At 32.7% G+C, this 21261-nt stretch overlaps 1 protein-coding gene across 10 annotated transcripts in view; it reads right to left on the minus strand.

The window, feature by feature from the left end:
• Nucleotides 1-21261, minus strand: part of CDH18 (cadherin 18) — a 1104333-nt gene that overhangs the window by 484551 nt on the left and 598521 nt on the right. The gene's annotated exons all lie outside the window — the stretch shown is intronic.

Here is a 21261-nt window from a genome sequence, read left to right on the forward strand (position 1 = left end):
GCCTGGGCGACAGAGCGAGATTCCATCTCAAAAAAAAAAAAAAAGATAACACTTTGATTACTTTTCTTAGGCTAAAAGAGTAGGCCGACATAATTCCTAATCATGAGCAGTTAGTGTTAAATATACTTATTACTGGTAAATTCTTTCATTACAGGGTGAAGCTCCGTATAATTTTCTGTACAGAATTGCCAACAAAAAAGGTCCTAAAATATCTAGTGATAATTTACATTCAATACTGATTGTTTCGGTTATGAATACTAAGAAACAATTTCTTACCAAATTGTCCTGCCTTTAAATTCTTTATCAGATAGTTAACAATACATTTAACAAGTCTCTTGTAATATAAATAATTATTGCCTTCCAATTAGTGTTGATAATATAGCATATATTTTACTTCTTAAAGTATGATAGAATATATGTGATGGTAAATAAAATATATATGTTTTTAATTTATCTTTTTCTCCCGCAGGATCACTGTATTAGAAAAATGTTACCATTGGTTAACATTTTCAGTTGTTATGCATAATTCATATAAGAATCTCAAGAGCAGAAAACTGTGAACTAAGAGTACCTTAGTAAATTCTCAACTAGTAAAGGTGGATGTAAATCTATGTGACTTATATAAACTTTATGTCTCCATATAGCCATCTATAATTAGTTTTAATACCACTTATATTCTAACAATTTTCTGCCCTGGCAAGTGTTTGGAATATTCTGGGAAAAATTAAAATCTGCTTCTCAGTTTAGCAAAGTGCTGCAAAGTCCTCTTTGTATGTTTCATGTCCGATAGAATTGAGCATCTCTAATCTCTTTCTCTGGCTATTTGAAGGAGAAATCAGCCCTGGCGCATCAGGAGAATCTGATTTATTTCACCAAGCATGGACAAGAGAATCACTGATAATCATTTTGTACTTTCACAGTGAATTCAAACGTCTGGAAACACATACACAGAAACATGCATATATGTATGTGTATATAAATGTTTTATATATGTAATTATAATTTATATTTATATGTCATATACATCAATAATAATATGTAATATATAGAAGGAATAACATATCAGTTATATGTGTTATGTATATCTGTGTGTGTATATGTGTTGGGTACATTTAAGGGTGTATTTAAAAATATCTACATAACCTTTGAATAATTTTTTCTAAGTTTTCAATTAAGATGTACACTGCAGTCAGTATGACCAAAATGTTTCTATTTAGATACATGGAGTTATTTTAGTTATTGTTTGTCACTTGGATATAAAATGTTGGGTACACTTAGAAATAAATTCTCAACATAACTCCAATAATCTAGTATTTGGTTTTGAGCTAAAAATATGTCTGCAATTTATTTAAGAGTAGACATTGGCCTTACTCTTTGTCCAATTGAGAAGAATTGTACACATTTTTTTTCTTTGCTTCCATCATCTTTTGTAATTTATGAGCTGATGTACAATAGAAGACTATTTTCAGAGTTGAAGGATTCCACTGAGAAAATAACATATATATGTTTTTACTAAGGAGGTATTCTCTACAAAAATGTAATCTGTAGATAACTGAAAAAGATAAAATCTATATTGATATTTTGATGCCAAAACATCACACTGATGAGTACTTTTTATGACCAAGTATAACAGATACAGCTGACCCTTTCTGAAATAAGTATTTTTCTCTTCTTTTTTGGCTCACAAATAGACTACCATGTTCACCTCCTTTGCATTTGGGGATATACTTATGATGGCTGGCCTGCCCATTACATTTTCTAAGGGATCTCTCATTGTTTTTCCCCTTCAGCAGACTAGATAGTGATATCCAGTGTGAACGAAGCCTTATAATGGTAGAGCTTTGAGCACCCTGGATCCCTAAATGCCTAGAGTAGAATAAACACTCTCAACCATTGACCTAAGCCATGTTGGGATGCCCAAGAACTAAAAAAACAAACATATAAACTTGCATTATATCCAGCTTAGAATGTTGGTGCTTATTTCTTATACTACATGAAGAAACTCAGTAGGATGATCTTTCCCTCACCAAAAAAAAGGGAGAAGCCAAAAGATGCTAGTTAATATCCTTAGGACTTAAGAATTGCCATCAATGTCATTACGAACTGCCATCAAGGTTACTGTATGAACTGTAAATGACCTGTGGCCAGGGGCCAGGTATTCATACCCTCAGTACCTAACACATGCCAGGAACTTGATAGGCACTAAGCAATATTGGTTGAAAGAATAAATATAAAAGAAGACATGTAAAAGAGAAGAAGGCAGGTAAAGTAGTCTCTATACCATATCAAGAGCCTGTTAGTGTCAGCCTGGGAAGCCCCAGGTAACTGACACTCATCCTTTCATCTCTATATCCTGGAATATCCTTGAACCAGTTTGTGTAAGTTTGGAAAGTCTGGGAGTAACAAACGAGATATGAGAACATGTGTGATGTTCTGTGTTGCATTGCATTCCATGGTTCTATCTTATGAAGAATGTTTGGACTTCCAGAACAGTGTGAAGTGGCATCCCTTCATCAGGTCATTAGTGACAGTGGCCTTGAAGAAATTTGCTGACCATTCTGCTATGTATCCTCACTGCCATACCTTCTTCTGCACCATTAAATAATTTACTCTTGATTGATTAACTCAACAATGTCTGCATCTGGTCTTTCTGCTATTTTGAAACAACGGTAAACATTTTAAAAAATATAGTAGTCACGAAGGAGAAACAAAGAAAGATATTTTTAAAATGGAAAAAGACAAGAAAAAGAAGGATGAAGGGAGGGAAGAGTGAATGAAGAAGAAAAGTAGAAAAAAAATTGAAGATGAAAAGGGAGACAGAGAGCCCTGAAAGCAGTACATTTTTTTCCTGGGCTTAATATTCACACATCTTTATTACCTTGCATGTGTATAATTGTAGGTGAGTGTGTATAAAACTAACTATTAAATATCTTTATTTAAAAATATTATTTAAGATAGCATTAAATATAAATTCAGAAGTTATATTAATATATATTTAGTTACGGGAATTTTAAAAAATGCAAATAAGGTATACCAATATTAAAATAGTTTTTAAATACATGTTATAAACATGGATGTAATTATACTGTATTTAACATTTGTATTTATTTTCCCACCTGTTCAGTCTTTTCCATGTTTAGTTCCAAGAAAACTCATTTTGTGACTTCTGCTTATAACATTCTACCTATCATTTATTTAATAATATTAAATTTTTAAATAATTTAGATTTTTTCTAATGTTCTGTTATTATAAATACAGGTGGTTTAAACATAGATTTTCCATATTGAGGGCTATGTCTTGGAGATAGATTTCCAGAAGGGGAGGGGGCAAGCAAAATGATTTTCACTCATGCATCCTTTAATGACAGGAATGTGTTTTGAGAAATACATCCTTCAGTGATTTCATTGGTGTGTGAACATCACAGATTGTGCTTACACAAACCTAGAGGGGATAGCATATTACACACGTAGGCTGTACGATATAGCCCAATGCTCCTAGTCTACAAACTTGCACAGCATGTACAGGTGAACAACTATAATACAATGGTAAATATTTATGTATCTGGACGTTTTAAAAGGTAGAGTAAAAATACAATATAAAAGACAAGAAATGATTTATCTGTATAGGATGACATAAAGGAAACTTGTGGGACTGAAAGTTGCTCTGAGTGAGTCAATGAGTGAGTGATGAGTAAATGTGAAGACCTATCACAGTACTCTACACCACTGTAGTCTTTACAAACACTGTATACTTAGGCTACACTAAATTTAAATATTTTCTTTCTTTAACAATAAATTAATTTTGGCTTACTATAAGTTTTTGCATTATCAGCTGTTTAATTCTTTTAAAATGTTTGTGTGTTTTAAATAACAAGTAGCTTAAAACACAATCACATTTTATAGCCATATAAAATATTTTATTTCTTTATCTCTTTATTCTACAAGCTGTTTTCTATTTTTCATTTGCTTTTACTTTTTAAACATTTTTCTTAAGAACTAAGACACTGACATGCACATCAGGCCTAGGTCACGATCATCAATATCACTGTTTTCCACCTGCACATCTTGTCCCATTAAAAGGTCTTCAGGTGTAATAACACATTAAAAGGTCTTCAGGTGCAATAACACACATAGAACTGTCATATCCTATGATAACAACACTTTCTCCTGGAATATCTCCTGAAGGACCGAAGGCCCTGCCTGAGGATGTTTAACTCAAATATATATATATATATATATATGTGTGTGTGTGTGTGTGTGTGTGTGTGTGTGTATACATATATACACACACATTATATATATCTACACATACACACATAAATATACACACATTATATAAACACCATATATAAAATAATAAAAACTATACTGCAGTAAATACATAACCCAATAACATACTCATTTATTATCATTATCAAGCATTATGTAGTGTACATAATCATATGTGCCATATGCTAGGCTTTTATATGACTGGGAGTGCAGGAGGTTTGTTTATACCAGCATCACCACAAACGTGAGTAATGCATTGTGCTATGATGTTACAATGGCTATGATGTTACTAGGTGATAGATATTTTTCAACTACATTATAATCCTTTCATTTTTTGAGACGGAGTCTCATTCTGTCGCCCAGGCTGGAGTGCAGTGGTGTGATCTCGGCTCACTACAACCTCTGTCTCCTGGGTTCATGGATTCTTCTGCCTCAGTCTCCGGCGTAGCTGGGACTACAGGTGCACATCACCACGCCTGGCTAATTTTTTTTTGTATTCTTAGTAGAGACGGGGTTTTACTATGTTGCCAGACTGGTCTCAAACTCCTGACCTTGTGATCCACCCGCCTCGGCCTCCCAAAGTGCTGGGATTACAGACGTAAGCAAATGCACCCAGCCAACTACATTATAATCTCATGAGACCACCGTAATATGAGAGGTTTGTTATTGACCTAAACTTCATTATCTGACACATAACTGTATATATGTTATTGGTCAATATCAGTTGTGAAATTGTCATGCCACTGGCAACGATGGAGTGTGCCCACTTCAGCACAATGTCATCAGCACTGGATTTTGTTTCACATTTAAAATTAGAAAGATAATCTCTTATCTTCATCATGAATATAATTATTGTAATTTCACATAAGCCTGGAATTTATAGTGATTACATTACTCATGATTATATTATTTTGTCTGTTGCCTGTCGTGTTTCATGATTCTTTTAATTTTAATGTTTTGATATATACCATATACAATAATATCATTTTGTAGTCCGGATTGCAGCTCAAAAGGCTTTTCAAGTTTTTATTATGGTCATGTAATAAAATAATTGACCCTTAATCTAGATTTCAGTAATTATTGCAATAACCTTCTTTAGCTTTTGCTTTTTTACTTCTAAGTTTGTATTTTTTAAGCCAAACAATTTTTTCTCTGCAAGGTTTTTAAATAAAATTTGGAAGCTTTTGTTAACCTTCTCTTCTGTAGATATTATAAATATTCTGTTGTCATTCCTTTTGATATGTTATGATCTTTTTATAATTGATTCTCAGTACATTATTTTGTTTAAAGAAATACAATTTTAATTGATTTCCCCAAGATTGCCATAATTTAGTATAATGTCTCTTCTTTAACCTTGAATGGGAAGTCTTCTCCATTGTTTGATAAGTGCTTTTATGTAAATTATTTATGGAATATTCTTTTATCTCTATTTCTCTCTCATATTTTGCATGAGTATCAAATTTTGGGTTTTAAAGATGGAAAAATATATTTGCTACTCAGATTTACTATTTACATTTAATAAATTAAAGCGAAGAGATAATATGAACCACTGATTATTTCATAATTTAGAGAATAAATGTCAAAAAGCAAAAAAAAATTACAAAATCCATTTCCTTTAAGAATATTTGACATATTTAGACTCAGCATAAAATTTTACATTGCATTCGTATTTTATTTTTCAGAAATAAGGAGGCTGGGCGTGGTGGCTCACGCCTTTAATCCTAGCACTTCGGTAGGCTGAGGCAAGCAGATCACTTGAGATCAGGAGTATGAAACCAGCCTGGCCAACAAGTTGAAACCCTGTCTCTACTAAAAATACAAACAAGTTGGCTGAGCATGGTGGTGGGTGCTTGTAATCCCAGCTACTCAGGAGACTGAGGCAACAGGATCTCTTGAACCTGGGAGGCAGAGGTTGTAGTGAGCCGAGATTGCAACACTGCACTGCAGTCTGGGCAAGACTCAGTCTCAAAAACTAACTAAAAAAAAAAAAAATCTTAAGGCGATTCTGTGGAATACATAAGTCTCAAAGAATATTATTTAAAGTATTCATAATGCATAATTCATTTATGATACAATGTCTCATCTAATTCACCAAGGCAGGAAAGACGTTATTGAGTTTGCTATCCTTTCTCTTGAGACTCATTGACCTGATAGCCTGACAAAACAACTCAGTGTATTTTCTTCATATTTGATTTTTAAATGTATTTTCTTATTTCTAGTTTAAAATTGATCCATAATCATTGCTAACAAGAGATCTGACAAGAAAAACAAAAACTGAAATATGAACATCAAGCCTCAATAAGCAGAGCCCACAAATACAGGCTAATGTCTATGCAACCATTCATTCGCTGAAATCACACAGTTCCTTACACACAATCATAATTTTATAGTATTTCCATTTATGAAGGTTTAAAACAATTCTTAAGCAGTTTTTGTTCTATCCAACTTTTCACTTCAAGGTATTAAAACTACAATGATGTTGGAAGGTGATAATAGTGATATGAAATATGTATTATTCTGTTCTCACACTGCTATAAAGAACTGCCCGAGCCTGGATAATCAATATGGTTTGGCTGTGTCCCCACCAAAATCTCATCTTGAACTGCAGTAACTGAATTCCCATAATCCCCACTTGCCATGGGAGGGATCTGGTGGGAGGTAATAGAATCATGGGGATAGTTACACTTATGATGCTGTTCTAGTGATAGTGAGTGAGTTCTCTTAAGATCTGATGGTTGTATAAAGGTCTTTTCCCCCTTTTGCTCAGCTCTCATTCTACTCTCTCCTGCTTTCATGTGAAGAAGGACATGTTTGCCTCTCCTTCAGCCATGATTGTAAGTTTCCTGAGGCCTCCCTAGCCATGCTGAACTGTGAGTCAATTAAACTTCTTTCCTTTATAAATTACCCAGTCTTGGGTATGTCTTTATTAGCAGCACGAGAATGGGCAAATAAAGCAATTTACAAAGAAATGAGATTTAATTGACTCACAGTTCTGCATGGCTGGGGATGCCTCAAGAAACTTAACAATCATGATGGAGGGAGAAACAGGCATCTTCTTCACAAAGTGGCCAGATCAAAAGAGAGAAAAGAGCAAAGGGGGAAGAGTTCCTTTTAAAACCATCAGATTTCCTGGGAACTAACTCAGTATCAAGACACTAGCATAGGGGAAAGTGCCCCCATGATCCAATCACCTCCTACCAGGTCCTGCTCTCAACATGTGAGGATTGCCTGGGAATTACAATTTGAGATGGGATTTGAGTGAGGACACAGCCAAACCATATCAAAAGACAAAGACAAAAACACAGATTTTGTAAATGTTTATGAAGTCTATCATTTGATTTAAAAATTTGAAAACTAGAACATGATATAAAAAAGAGGACATATCAGATATATGTTGTTTCACAATATAATAGATTCAGTTACATGAGTTGTTAATGACTGCACAACTTTGGTTTGTCATGCAGACAAGTTGAAAAGAACTTGATGGTCAGGTGCAGTGGCTCATTCCTGTAATCCCAGCATTATGAGAGGCCAAGGTGGAAGGATCACTTGAGCCCAGGATTTCAAGACCAGCCTGAGCAACATAGTGAGACCCTGTCTCTACAGGAAAAAAAAAAGAAAAAGAAATTATATGGGTGTGGTGGCATCTGCCTGTAGTCCCAGTTACTTGAGGTGGGAGGACTGTTTGATCGTGAGATAGTCTCAGCTTCTCAAGAGGCTGAGATGGGAGGATTTCTTGAGCCTGGGAGGTTGAGGCAGCAGTGAGTGGGATTTTGCACTGCAGCCTGGATGGCAGGGCAAGGCTCTGTCCAAAAAAAAAAAAAAAGAAAAGAAGAAGAAGAAGAAGAAAGAAGGAAAGGGGAGAGAGAAAGAGAGAGAACCTTGAATGCTTGAATGTAAATTTTGAGGTATAATATGGAACTGTGTATCTAAACCCGAAAAAATTTTACATATTTTGGCTAATTCTGTTATAGAAATTAAACTAAGAAAAAATCAGAAATACAAAACAATTTGAACAAAATGACCATAGCAATGTTGGCAGTAGCAATAGAAATAAACTAAAGAGCCAAACATAATAATTTAGATGAATAAATTCTGATATGACCATTAAAGATATAAGGGATTTAAATAGCATTATATTTAAATACTTAAGTTTATTAAAACATTCAATGATGTATTAGTAGGTGCAAAATTTATTCAAAATCCACATATATGCAATATGTACCATAAAATGATTGTACTTATACAGCACATTTGCTTAAAACAATATTTATCTAAGTTTTTGTGGAGATTATCTATGAGTGGGGGGATTTTAGGATATCTTTATTTTGTAGTTTATATGTTTTCTACACCAGCGTTTTAAACAATAGATCTATCTCACTCTATGAAGAATAAAATAAAAATGAACAATGCAAACTTAACAATGCTATAAGCTATTTTATGAAAACACAAGTTTCAAACCTCTGGAAATTCATAATAAACAGTAAGTCTTATGTGTATATAAGTGAATAAATGTAGCCACATATGTAAGAATATAATGGGACCTACACAGAGTGGATTTTCTCAACAATTCTGACAAATAAGAAAAACTCTAAATCTGAACTTTGCTGTATTCAATGTTTTAAATGGCTTGATGACTTTACATAAACTATATCTGACTTTACGATATGTTGAAAATATGGAAACATACTCTCCTGATAGAAAATCACAAGCAGATAACTATAATTTGTAGATTTAATAAATAGTATCATCTGTTAGCAAAATATCTATTAAAGTTGAATCAGTGTGCTAGAATTACCGGGGTGATTTCTTAGATTTTTTTTTATTCTGATAATTAGTAGAGAAAAGTACAAAAACTGTACAGTATGTCAACAGTTTCACTGTCCTGAAGGCTACATTTCTCCATAAGGTTACATTTAAGGAAGAAGGAGGAAGAGAAAGGCAGGTAGAAAGAGAGGGGCAAGTAGAAAGAGACAGGTGTGAGGTTCTTGTGGGGACAAAAGTGCAACTGGACAGAGGACAGCATTTCCTAGTATATTGTCCCGCCATGTCAATAAACAGCTACCTCTCTCTGAGTGACACTTACATGACAGAGAAGGTGTGCATGCAGTACAACAGAACACACAATTTTCTTTTCTTTTTCTACAACGACAACAACCTGTAGTAAATACGAATAGATGGTATGTGGCTTTCATAAAAAAAAGAAAAAGGCTTTCAGGAGAGAAAACGAATTAATTTTGTTGTGTGAGTTTGAACTTCGTACTACACATACTAATTTGATTTATATACAAAAAGACAATTTGTTTAAAAGAATGAAAGAAAGGCAACAGAAAGTCATTTGCAAAACCTGGTATATCAGTGGAGGTTATTGGTCATTAAAACATACTATATGCTTATTTCTGGACAGCTGTTGTGTTCAGATTATTTAATTCAATTATGATGAGATTAAAAATAATATATGCAATAATGCTCTTGCTCAGAGAGAAAAACATGTCACAATTTCATGGATATTAGTTAGGCTTCTAATCTTTAATCACTAAAAGTATGAAGGCCTGAGAGAAGATTAAGAGCTCATAAATCTGGATAAGAAAAAGGTTTATCACTCTTTAATGTTACATCAGCTAATACACATAATTCTATATTCCAATTGGATGTTATAGATTGGTTATTTTCTTCTATATACAGTACTTGAAGCATGGAGATGATATATTTAGCAAATCACCATATCAATCACATGGTATAAATAAAGTAGCAAAATTGCTAAATCATTAAAAGAAAAAAAAAACAATTCTTCTTAATAAAGGGATTCTAGATGTAGAAAATTTTACTGATGGAAATCAGCTCAAAGCCTGTTTTATCTGGAGCAGATTTTCTTTCCAATAGTAAACTACTAGTTATTATTTTCAAGAGTTATATGTGCCTGCTTATTCACCTACAGTAAATAACGAAGAAATAAAGTATTTCGCTTAATTAACAATACTGATGAGCTATTTTAAAGTTATTTAAGAGTATTGTCATATTTTGAGAGTTTATTTTAAAAGGAAACATAATAAAAGATGGTTACATAAACAAAAATTACAGTTAGATTGAATATACACTATTGTTAATATCAAATATTAGTGAAAAAATGTAGGAATACCAAACCAATTAATTAAAATTTATGGCACATACATATAATATATTTGCAATAAGACCAGGTCTAGGTGACATAAAAAAGAAAATAATAATGTCATATTTATTCTGAAGCAGTATGCACTACACTTAGGTTTAAAAGAAAGGTAAAAAAAAAAAAACTATAATAAAGGAAAGTGAGAATGAATGCTATAAAAGCTATTGTAAACTAAATAGGAGAGATTAACGATATTGATATGATAGTTACTTGATACAGAAATTTGCATCTAAAGGATACATTAATTACAAAAATGAAAAAATAGAAACAGATTAGAGGAGAAATATTCAATATTATTTTAGACTTTTGACCTTAAAGAAATCATGGTGATGCCAATGTTATAATTAGAAAAATACAGAAGATTAATTCAACTGATAAGAATAGAAATCATGATGAAACCTGTTTTACTGAGTGAATTCTGTGTGCTTGACACTGTGTTCTCTTCTAGAATCATGAAATTTTCATTCTTTTGGTTTGGGTTGTACATATTGTACAGATAGAAAATTATATAACTTGCCTGTGGTGATATAAACTTTAATTTACCAAGCTTCAAAACAATTTGTGACTGATTCTCACATTCATACTTATATAAAATCATGTTGGTCTCAGAAAAATAAAAGACGGCATAGCACCTATTTTCATCTACATCATAAGGAACATTGATACTCTTTGATCACAAAAGAAGGTGTCCTAAAAAGTTGACAAATTAACACCTTATTAGAGTAATATAAACATTTAAAAATCCAAGAATGTTTTATATTCAATAAGTTTGAGGAATAGAACAGCATAAGACAGTGGAGATGGTCTGCTGATGGGTGGAAATAAAAGACCAGATTGGAGGTTAAAGGACAGAGGTAGATACATGGAGTAATAAAATTACATGAGTGATAACCATGAAAGTTGATGAGCTGAACAGGGGAGTGAGAAACAAGTGTCAGTAAAGAACCATTAAGAAGCACCTACAGCTCCAGGGCAGCAAGAATAAAAAAGGCTCAGAATGAAATAGACAGAAAGAAGCAAATTCATCAATGAATAAATTATAATAAATTATAGTATTAATGTATATTATAAATAAATATCACAAGACTACAAACATAAATAATAAGTATTTTTCCTAAAAACCACTGATATTGTCACAGTACAGTCATCTTCATATTTATAATTTAATAATAAATGTTATGCATTTCCATATTTAAAATTAAATTTAGCAATAAGAGAGAATATCCTTCTGCTCAATATATATTTAAGCATTTTACACTTTTGCAGAAATATTTTTTCATTTAAGATCACAAGTGAAAAATCAAAATTTTAAAATATAATTAGGTAACTTGGTATATGGTATATTAGATAGGAAACTCCCTAAATTGTTACCTTAAGGTTTTGAAACTATTACTGTATTACATTTTCTTTTAAAAGGGTATGTGGTGTTGTGGGTAAACTGATGGCAACTATAAAAGACCTAAATGAAATGAATAAATATATAAATGCTAAGTTCATGAGACTCTTGGGAATACAGTTCACAAGCTTTTTTGAAAATCCTTATCAAGAAAATAGTTTTTAATACATTTATTTATACTGTAAAATATTTAATCTTTGAGATTAAATAATATTCTAAATATTAAATATATATAAATATATGTGTTAAAATAATCGAGAAAATAGAAAAAATTAGAATTTTAGTGAAGACTAACTTGTTGACATATATAGGTAATACAGAAAACTTTTTAAAAACAGATAGAGAAGAATATTTCCATTAGAGACGAGTGATGCTATTTTATAAGAAAACAAAATATATTATTAAAGTTTGTGCAGCAATCCCATTATTTCTTCTCTAGCCTCTGGAGAATAAGTCTTTCTTATTTTTAGATTTTTTTCTAAAAGAAATATATTTTTAACATGATGTCTTAAAAATAGCCCATTTAAAAGCAAATTAACCCATTCTACCCCCAATTAAAGCAAAGCATGCTTATTGATGGAATGCTAGTCTACTAGACAAAAATAAAATTCTGAATACTCAGAATATATAATAGAACTAGTATCCAGTTTGCTTGTTCTAAGTAAATGTCATACAAATAACATTTTCTAGTATAAAATAACAATTAAAATAGAATTTTCAAAAGTGACTTGCAACTTCATTTGTTCAAGAGCTAGTGTATAGGGATGAATTCACACACATCACTTATAAACCTAATCAGCAAAAAAACTTCAATGCCCCCAGAAAGGTTTTGTAAGAAGCAAAGTTTAAAATATATTATTAGAGCTTCACATATTAATTTGATTTATATATAAAAAGATAATTTGCTTAAAAGAATGAAAGAAAGGCAACAGAAAGATCATTTGTGAAACTTAATACATCAGTGGAGGTTATTGGTCATAAAAACATACTATGAAACATACTATAAAACATACCGTGAAACATACTAATGAAAGCCAAATACCACATGTTCTCACTTATCAGTGGGAGCTAAATGATGAGAAAATATGGACACAGAGGAGAACAACACACACTGGGGCCCTTCAGAACGTGGAGGGTGGGAGGAGGGAGACACGATCAAGAATAACAATTAATGGGTACTAGGCTTAACACCTGGGTGATGAAATAATTGGTACAACAAATCTCCATGACACAAGTTTACCTATGTAACAAACCTGAACTTGAACCTCTGAAATTAAACGTTAAAAAAAATTTAAAAAAAGAGAGAGAGAGAGAGAAAGAAATGTGAATCGAGGTGACCTGCCAAATGGTGCAACAGTTTAGCTTCACCATCAGAGTCTCCATTATACCAGTAAGAACTACATATAAAGGGAAGCCTATTCAAGTTTTAAAAATACAAATGTGCTTTCTGAGGTCTAAACTACCATTATTTGGCAGTTAATAACTATATTTGTACTAAGTAAACAAGGATGATACAAAGAAAATGCGATATTCTTCCTTTGGTGGTGGCATTATCTGTAAATGGCATTTCAAGCCTGATTCATGTTTTAAATATGATGAACAAAATGAATGAGCTTGTTTATTTTTAGCACAGCCTTTGTTTTCTCATTTATATATTATCCTCACAAGTTGCAAAGCAAAATTTGTTTCCTTAGCATCTTGAAACAAATATACTTAGTATATTGTATTTATATTGCATCTTACCATTCTACTTGCAAAACTATTAAAGTAAATCAAGAAAATGTTCACTAAATGTCAAAATTACTAAGTCTATAAATTCAGAAAGCTTTTCAATTTTCTATCATTGAAAGTCTGCATCCAAAGGGTAAAAGTTGTTTTCAAACAGTTAGAAAAACTAAGGCGGTGCATGATCAATAAAGCAAAAGTGGCAAATTAAAACAACTGATGACTCCATTTTAAGAGTATGAATGTTCACTACAGTATTCTTTCAAATTTTACTGCAGTTTTGAAGATTAAAAATACAGTTTGGGGAATAATACAATGAGATACCACTACATACCTGCCAGAATGACTAAAATGAACAAGACAGACAATAACAAGAATATATCTCATAATGATGTAGGAGCATAAATTAGTAGAACCATTTTGGAATATGATTTGTCTTTATCTATTAAAGCTGAATATACACATACCTTATAATGTAACAATTCTACTTACAATATATACCCAGTAAAAAGGCACACATATTTTCTCCAAAAGCCAAATACAAGAATGTTCATAGTTACATTATTTGTAAAAGTTTTTAATAGAAATAGTAAATAGAATAGTAGTAAATATTAAATACAATAGTAAATAAACCAGAAATTATCCATTCTACTACTGAAGGGCTTTTGTGCCATTTCTATTATTATTTCAAATAATAGTCAATAATATTAATTACTAACATTACAGTTAATAGTTAATAATAGAAATGGCACAAAAGCCTTTCAGCAGTAGAACAAATAACTTATAGTATATTTATACAATGGAATGATCTACAGGAATGAAAATGCTTAATCACCTGATTCATTCCACATAATGGATGCTTTTTACAAAAGTAATGTTAAAAAGCCAATAGAAAAATACTGTGGAAATATTTTTCAATGGAAAAATACTGTATAATTTGGTTTATTTTAAATACACAGGCAAATGCCACGTATACTGTTAGAAGTGAGGATAAAAGTCCAAAAGGTAGGCTTCAGGAATGCAGGTGATATTCCATTTTATATGAGTGATGGTTACCTATGTATGGTATTCACTTGAGCCCTATTATCTATGTGTGATGTACTTCAAATTTATTTTCTGAGATATAGTATGGGCTGTGTGGCAGGAAATATCTTAAACCCTGGAAATCCAAAGGTAAGTGAATGCTCAATATCCTGGGTTAAGGAAGGTTTACTTTTTACTTGGAGGTGAGAAAAAAGGAAAGGAATAAGCTAATAAACAGTATTGAAGAACACGAAAAATTGGCTAGTGTGATACAGAACTACTTTAGGGAAAAGGGTTTGGTTTTTAATAGGATGAGAAGAGCATGAAGGACAAGAAGGTTGCGGTAAAAAATATGAGAGAAGGACATTCAGACTAAAGGAATAAGCAAGTTCAACTGCTTAGCATATTTAAGGAGGGGATAAAACTGTCACTTAATGAGCATAGATAGTGATCAAGTTGGAGAGGGAGGCTAGATGAGAACATAAGAAGTTTTTGAGGTGATGGCAAGAATTCAATCTCTTGTTTTTCATATTGGGATCCTTGGAAGAGTTTTGAAAGAGAGGAACAACATCTACTGATTTATACTTATAGGAAGTATTTGCTGATTGTCATATGAATATATGAATGATTTGAGAAGGGTATTTGCTGATGCAAGTCAAATGAAAGAAATCATTATAGAAGAGATCAGGATTTGAACCGGTAGGGTGGTAGCAGAGATACACGTAGTGAACATATTTTAAAAATATTTTAGGGTTAGAACATATAGGACCTGACAGTGATAGGAGGGATAAGAGTGACAAAGGTGTAAAGGATCTCTGTCAGTTTTCAGCTGGTACAAATGGGATCATTTACTCAGATGTCAGAAACATGTTAAATCTGAGCAGAGTAAATAGGTGGTGGTGTCCCCAGATGTGTTTTAAAGATGGAAGTTTCCACCAATTTGGGAGGCCGAAGGGGGCAGATCACTTGAGTTCAGGAGTTTGAGACTACCCTGGCCAACGTGGTGAAACCCTGTCTCTACTAAAATACAAATATCAGCAAGGCATGGTCATGTACAGCTGTAATCCCAGCTACTAGGGAGGCTGAGGCAGGGGAATCACTTGAATCCAGGAGGCAGAGGTTGCACTCCAGCCTGGGCAACAGAATAAGATCTTGTCTCCAAAAAAAAAAAAGATGGAAGTTTCCAGAGCACACTTACGGGAAGGATCATTAGAGAGTGATACTTTGATGATGTAGCCAATTAAAGAGAGAAGTCAGGGAGGGTATGGGGGCAGAATCCTGAGAAGGAGGTGCAGATACAGCATGTGTTGTCCTTCACTATAATTTGAATAGAGGCAAGAGATTGGAATGTTGGTACTAGTTCATATAGATTGGTAGAAGTGAGCTTGTCACTATCCCATCGATTTAGAAAATTCTTTTCTGAAATGTGACGTGAGCCCATCAGCTGGGATCCAGGGTGCAGTGAGTGTGGGTGCTGGTCGGTGAAGAGGCATTATGGATAGAAGAGGAAAGCTGGGCATGCTCCATTCTGACCTGGCTACTTTTAAGTAAGTGTATCCCGTAGAGCCGTCTAGGAATTTCTATGACTTAAATTTACTCTTCTACAAAATGAAGTTAATGATATCTACCTACACTCCAGTGCAGTAGGCCAAGAAGGATATGTCATATAAAAAAATGATTACTACATGTTGAGGTTCCAGAAAATACTGGCAGTTAATCTGGTTGACTATGCATGCACAAGTAAATTATAAATGATACATTATATAAATATAACATTAACTAAATGAGATATAAAATCTGAGTTCAAAGTATACATTTTTCTTAAATAATTTCTATGATTTTTTCAGCATACCATGTCTCCACATTGTACTTAATAAAAATTCTGTTAAATTTTTATATTTTTGTACGTTGACATTCATTTTGCCAAAATAATACACTTTTATATGTCATAAAACTGTAATTTTCTTATGTAGTGATTTTTAAATAAAATTCAATATGTTGGGAAAAATTGAGTGGTTCTAGATGAAAAATAAGTATGAAGAAAAAGTAAATGATGAGGTCTGTAGGAGGATTGTGTACTATAAAAATATCTGAGTGAATGTATTTTCAATGAAAGGCAAGGTCTAGGTTGAGCATTTAGAGCAGAAAGTTCAATAACAAACACAATTTGATCTGAAGCAACTGTTATTTTAAATATTTTATGTCTCTTAGGTAATAAAATTTTTACAAATAATATTTTTTTTGCAGTTGGTAATAAATTAGAGATATAAACACATATTAGCTAAGGACAAACTATTATTGTAGAGTTTATCGATTAGAACAATCTGGCTTTTCCATTTAGTTAATGCATTACTTTTTCATTTTAAATGTTTGGCATTCCTTTTAGTAAAAGAATGGGTATCATTTCTAGGATGCTGACAAAGTGTCCTAGTTTACTTCTTTCTGAAAGCACAATTTTACACTTGGAAGAGTCAGCACATCCAGGATGCTAATACCAAATTTAAGTGTTAAAAATACCTTTTTGCATACACATTAAATCCTCTTTAGCACCGGACTGAAAATGGAGTGAGATGCTTTCCCAGAGAAACAAGCTATTCCTAACGGTTACATATTTCTAGAGTCACAGTCACATAAGAACTGCGTCTGAAGTTGGCGAGAGCACCTCATCTGAAACGGTGATTCATACTTAGCAAATTTCGACCCAGTGAAGTTCATATTCTATTGATTCTTATTGTGTCATACTTCTTTTCCCTTTTATTACCTGAGTGAGTGTTAAATGGCTCAAATTAAAGAATTCTTAATTAAACTTCCATAAATTCTGTTTAAAAACTCTGAAAAAAAAACTAATTTAAATTTTACTTTACATAATACATTAAAAAGATCCAGGGAAAAAAAAAAAAAAAAAAAAAAAGGTCTTTAGATATCACAGACAAAGCAAATGCAAAAAGCTCACCGATTCTGGCAATCTACATAATTACAGAAAAAAAAAGAGATTGAGGGGAAGAATACATTTTATCTACACACACACACACACACACGCACATACACACACATTTGTTGTTTCAGTATAAAGTGGACACAGTAGTCAACTAATAGCTATAACCTTTCAACGGTCTCAAAGAATCGCCAATTGAAGATTGTCAGCTGCAGTATTTCAGGGAAAGAATTTGGACTTAGTCTTACTAAGGGGTTTCAGAAGATCAGATGACTCTATTACTCAGGCATATTCTTTAGTAGTATAAGGTAGATGGTCTTTGAAAAAAGAGGATTAATGAGGACTGGAGGGGATTGGGAGGATTAGAAAGATTGGTAGAATCCAGAGTGACAGAGGAAAGAAATAAGACTGTTAGAAATATAATGATATAGAGTTGAAAATAGGAAAACAAAAGAATACCTACAAATTTCAAAGGATAAGACTAACTTATGGCAACATGACAGGATATAAAGAAAGAAACAGTGACGAAAATGAGTTATGAGGCAAAAATAAAGACAAGAACACATCAGATTGATACATTGTTTTGTAGAGATTTTAAAGATCTAATATTAAGTAAGGATTAAGTAGAATAGTATGGGTTAAATAACACTTGATTTTTAAAAAGCTGAATAAAATTAATGTCTGCATGTTTACATATATATGTTTTTTTTCAGGTTTATGGAAAAAGGTGTAAATGGATAAACAAGGTATTAATTTGTGGATATACAGTTTGTAGACATTTCAGCTCCGTGGGGATTGAAGAAAGGGAAATAAAATATAATTTGACTTGTGACAATAAACACCTGTCACTTAAGAAATTAAAAGAACAAAAACAATAATTCAGAAAAGTGAAACAAGTAAGAGAAAAATAAAATGGCACTTCCTTGTGTGTCAGAAATGAACACATAATTGGGAGTTGGTTCTGCTTCTGAGTACCCAGCCAGGTTCTTTGGAAGCAGATCAGATGCTGACGTAATCTCGGCAAACTGGTGCTTTCACAGGCTTTGCACTTAGCTGAAGTTATTCCCCAAAGCTTTGGCTCATTTGCACGTTTTTTATTACCTAGAATTCAATTATTTGAATGAGGCACTCTGATAAAGAATACGGAAACTCAGATGGACAATTTGCGTCAGTATTTCCAAGATGACCAATCAGACAGATTAAAGAAGACTGGTATATGTCAGTCCATTTGCACACTCCATCATGTCTAGGATTGTTTCATGGGCAGGCAGGCAATTCATATGACTGCTTTTAGAATCCTCTGCTAAAGAGGGCTTTTATAACCAGGTATAAGCAAACAATATCCATGAGATATTTTAAATAAAGAAATAAAATTGATACCAGACAGATTTAATTAGATAATTTGCCTTAACCCATTCCTTTATTTTTTTATACCCTTGAAATTTGTTTGACATTTTTCTCTTAATATTTTCATAGGTGTTATGATTTAAACACGAGATAATGCCATTCAAGCTGGGAGGATAAGTTTTTCCCTATTTAGCAGTTTTGAAAAGGTTAAGCAGCATCCTAGTCACTTAGTTAAAAATTAGTTTGATCAGTAAACATACACAGACTTCTATATTCTCATTCTAAGCCAATCTTTGTTAATTATACCAGGTTACATTTTTTAATTGAGCTATAAAATATTCTATTACGATTAAATTCACTTTTTTTAATGACACTGTGAAAAGTTGAGTAACTATTTCCTGCACTACAAAAGTAAAAAGGAGAGGGTAATATGTTTATTTTGCAACATATTCTATATATTACTTTGTTTATTGTTTGTATAGATGAATAACTGAATAATTTACCTAAGACTGTACAAAATAATTCAATGCTATTTTAATTACATTTGGACACAGGAACTGGAAGTTCAATAAACTCACATAAACAGTAATAATATATCATTACTGGAGACAAGAATGTATTCATTAGGTAGGATGAATTATTTTCTTTCATTAGGAATAAAATTTACCTTCTTTTTGAGAAAACTTAACATCCTTCAGGAAACTAACCTTTAGGTTTCATATGACTGTTTCATCAATTTACTTTTGAGTAATATAACAATTCCAGATTGACAGTATAATTATTACAGATTAAATAACATTCTATATGTCTCTCCTTGGAAAATTCACATGATATGCTGTTTATATATATGCAGGAACTTCATAAACCTCAATATGCTAGTTTTATTAGTTTTCCATTGCTGCTGCCAAAAAGCACCACGAATTTAGTGGTTTAAAAAAACACTAAGTTATTATCTTGCAGCTCTGTTGGTAAGAAGTCTGACATAAGTCTCAACTGAGCTAAAATCAAAGTGTTAGCGTGACTGTATTCCGTTCTAGAGGCACTAGGGGAAAATCCATTTCCTTTGTCTTTTCCAGTTTCTGGATGCTGACCAAAGCACTTGGCCCTCTTCCTTCATACTCCAAACCAGCAAAATCAGATTGAGTCCTTCCCAGATGGGATCGCTGTGTCCAACTCTCTTTCTCCCTCTTTCACTTTTAAAGACCCTTGGGATTACATTGGACCCACCAAGTTTATCCAGGATCATTTCCCTAATTTAGGTTCTCTGATAAACGACCTTAATTCTATCTGCAACCATAACCCTCCACTGCCATGTAATATAATCACAAGTTACAGCAATTAGTATGTGAACATCTTGGGCACCATTATTCCGCCTACCATGCTAGCATTCAAGGTAGTCACATGCAGCACTTATACATTAATATGTTTGAAGTATCGCTGTAACTTCGCTCATAGAGTGAGTTTCAGAAGCTACATCACTTAATTTATCTTAGAATATAACTATTCTGAGTGAAGCTTGGTTGATAAAGAACTAGCCAATCAAGCTGATTATTGTCTCTTAAGTTTAATAAACAGTGTGATTATAAAGCCATAAAGTGATTGTTGGTGGGGATGGAGAGAGATGGGGGGGGAGAGAGAGACAGAGAGGGAGGGAGGGAGAGAGAGAGAGAGAGAGAGACAGAATGTGTATATGTATGTGTCTTGGGATAGTTGTATGAAGGAGTACTTTAATTCATATGAACAATACTGAAATCATCTTGCAATACAATAATTTTGTATATTTGCTAAAATATCAGTTTCACAACTTAATAATCACCTCAGACCTTCTGCTGAAACTATAGATTTATATCTTGGTTCCTAATGATTTACCTTGCACTTAAAAGTCTGGGCATAAATCACTAGGAAATGGCAAAGTAAAAACATACGGTCTTTCAATTGATATACTGGCTGGGGAAACTTCGTATCTTGTCTATTCTTCTTTTACTATAATCATTTGTAGGGTAAATTGGGGTTGTCAGCAAAGAACATTTTAAAAGAATTAGTACTAAAAGAGATATGTTTTATGCTGCAAAGTAGTCAGATCTGAAAAAGCAATAATTATAACATCCAATTTAGGTAAACTTAATAAATATAATAGAAGATAAAATATATTGACTAATAAAATACATAGATGATTACACCAGTAATTTCGGGCAAAATTTGTTTTTACGGCATCAAGAATGTTCCATTTGTTTCTAATAGCAGACTCACACTGATGTAATAAAAGCCATCTATGACAAACCCACAGCTGACATAACACTGAATGGGGAAAAGTTGAAAGCATTCTCTCTGAGAACTGGAACAAGACAAGGATGCCCACTCTCCCCACTCTGCTTCAACATAGTACTGGAAGTCCTAG

Source organism: Papio anubis, chromosome 5, assembly GCF_008728515.1.
Source record: "Papio anubis isolate 15944 chromosome 5, Panubis1.0, whole genome shotgun sequence".
Lineage (NCBI taxonomy): Eukaryota > Metazoa > Chordata > Mammalia > Primates > Cercopithecidae > Papio > Papio anubis.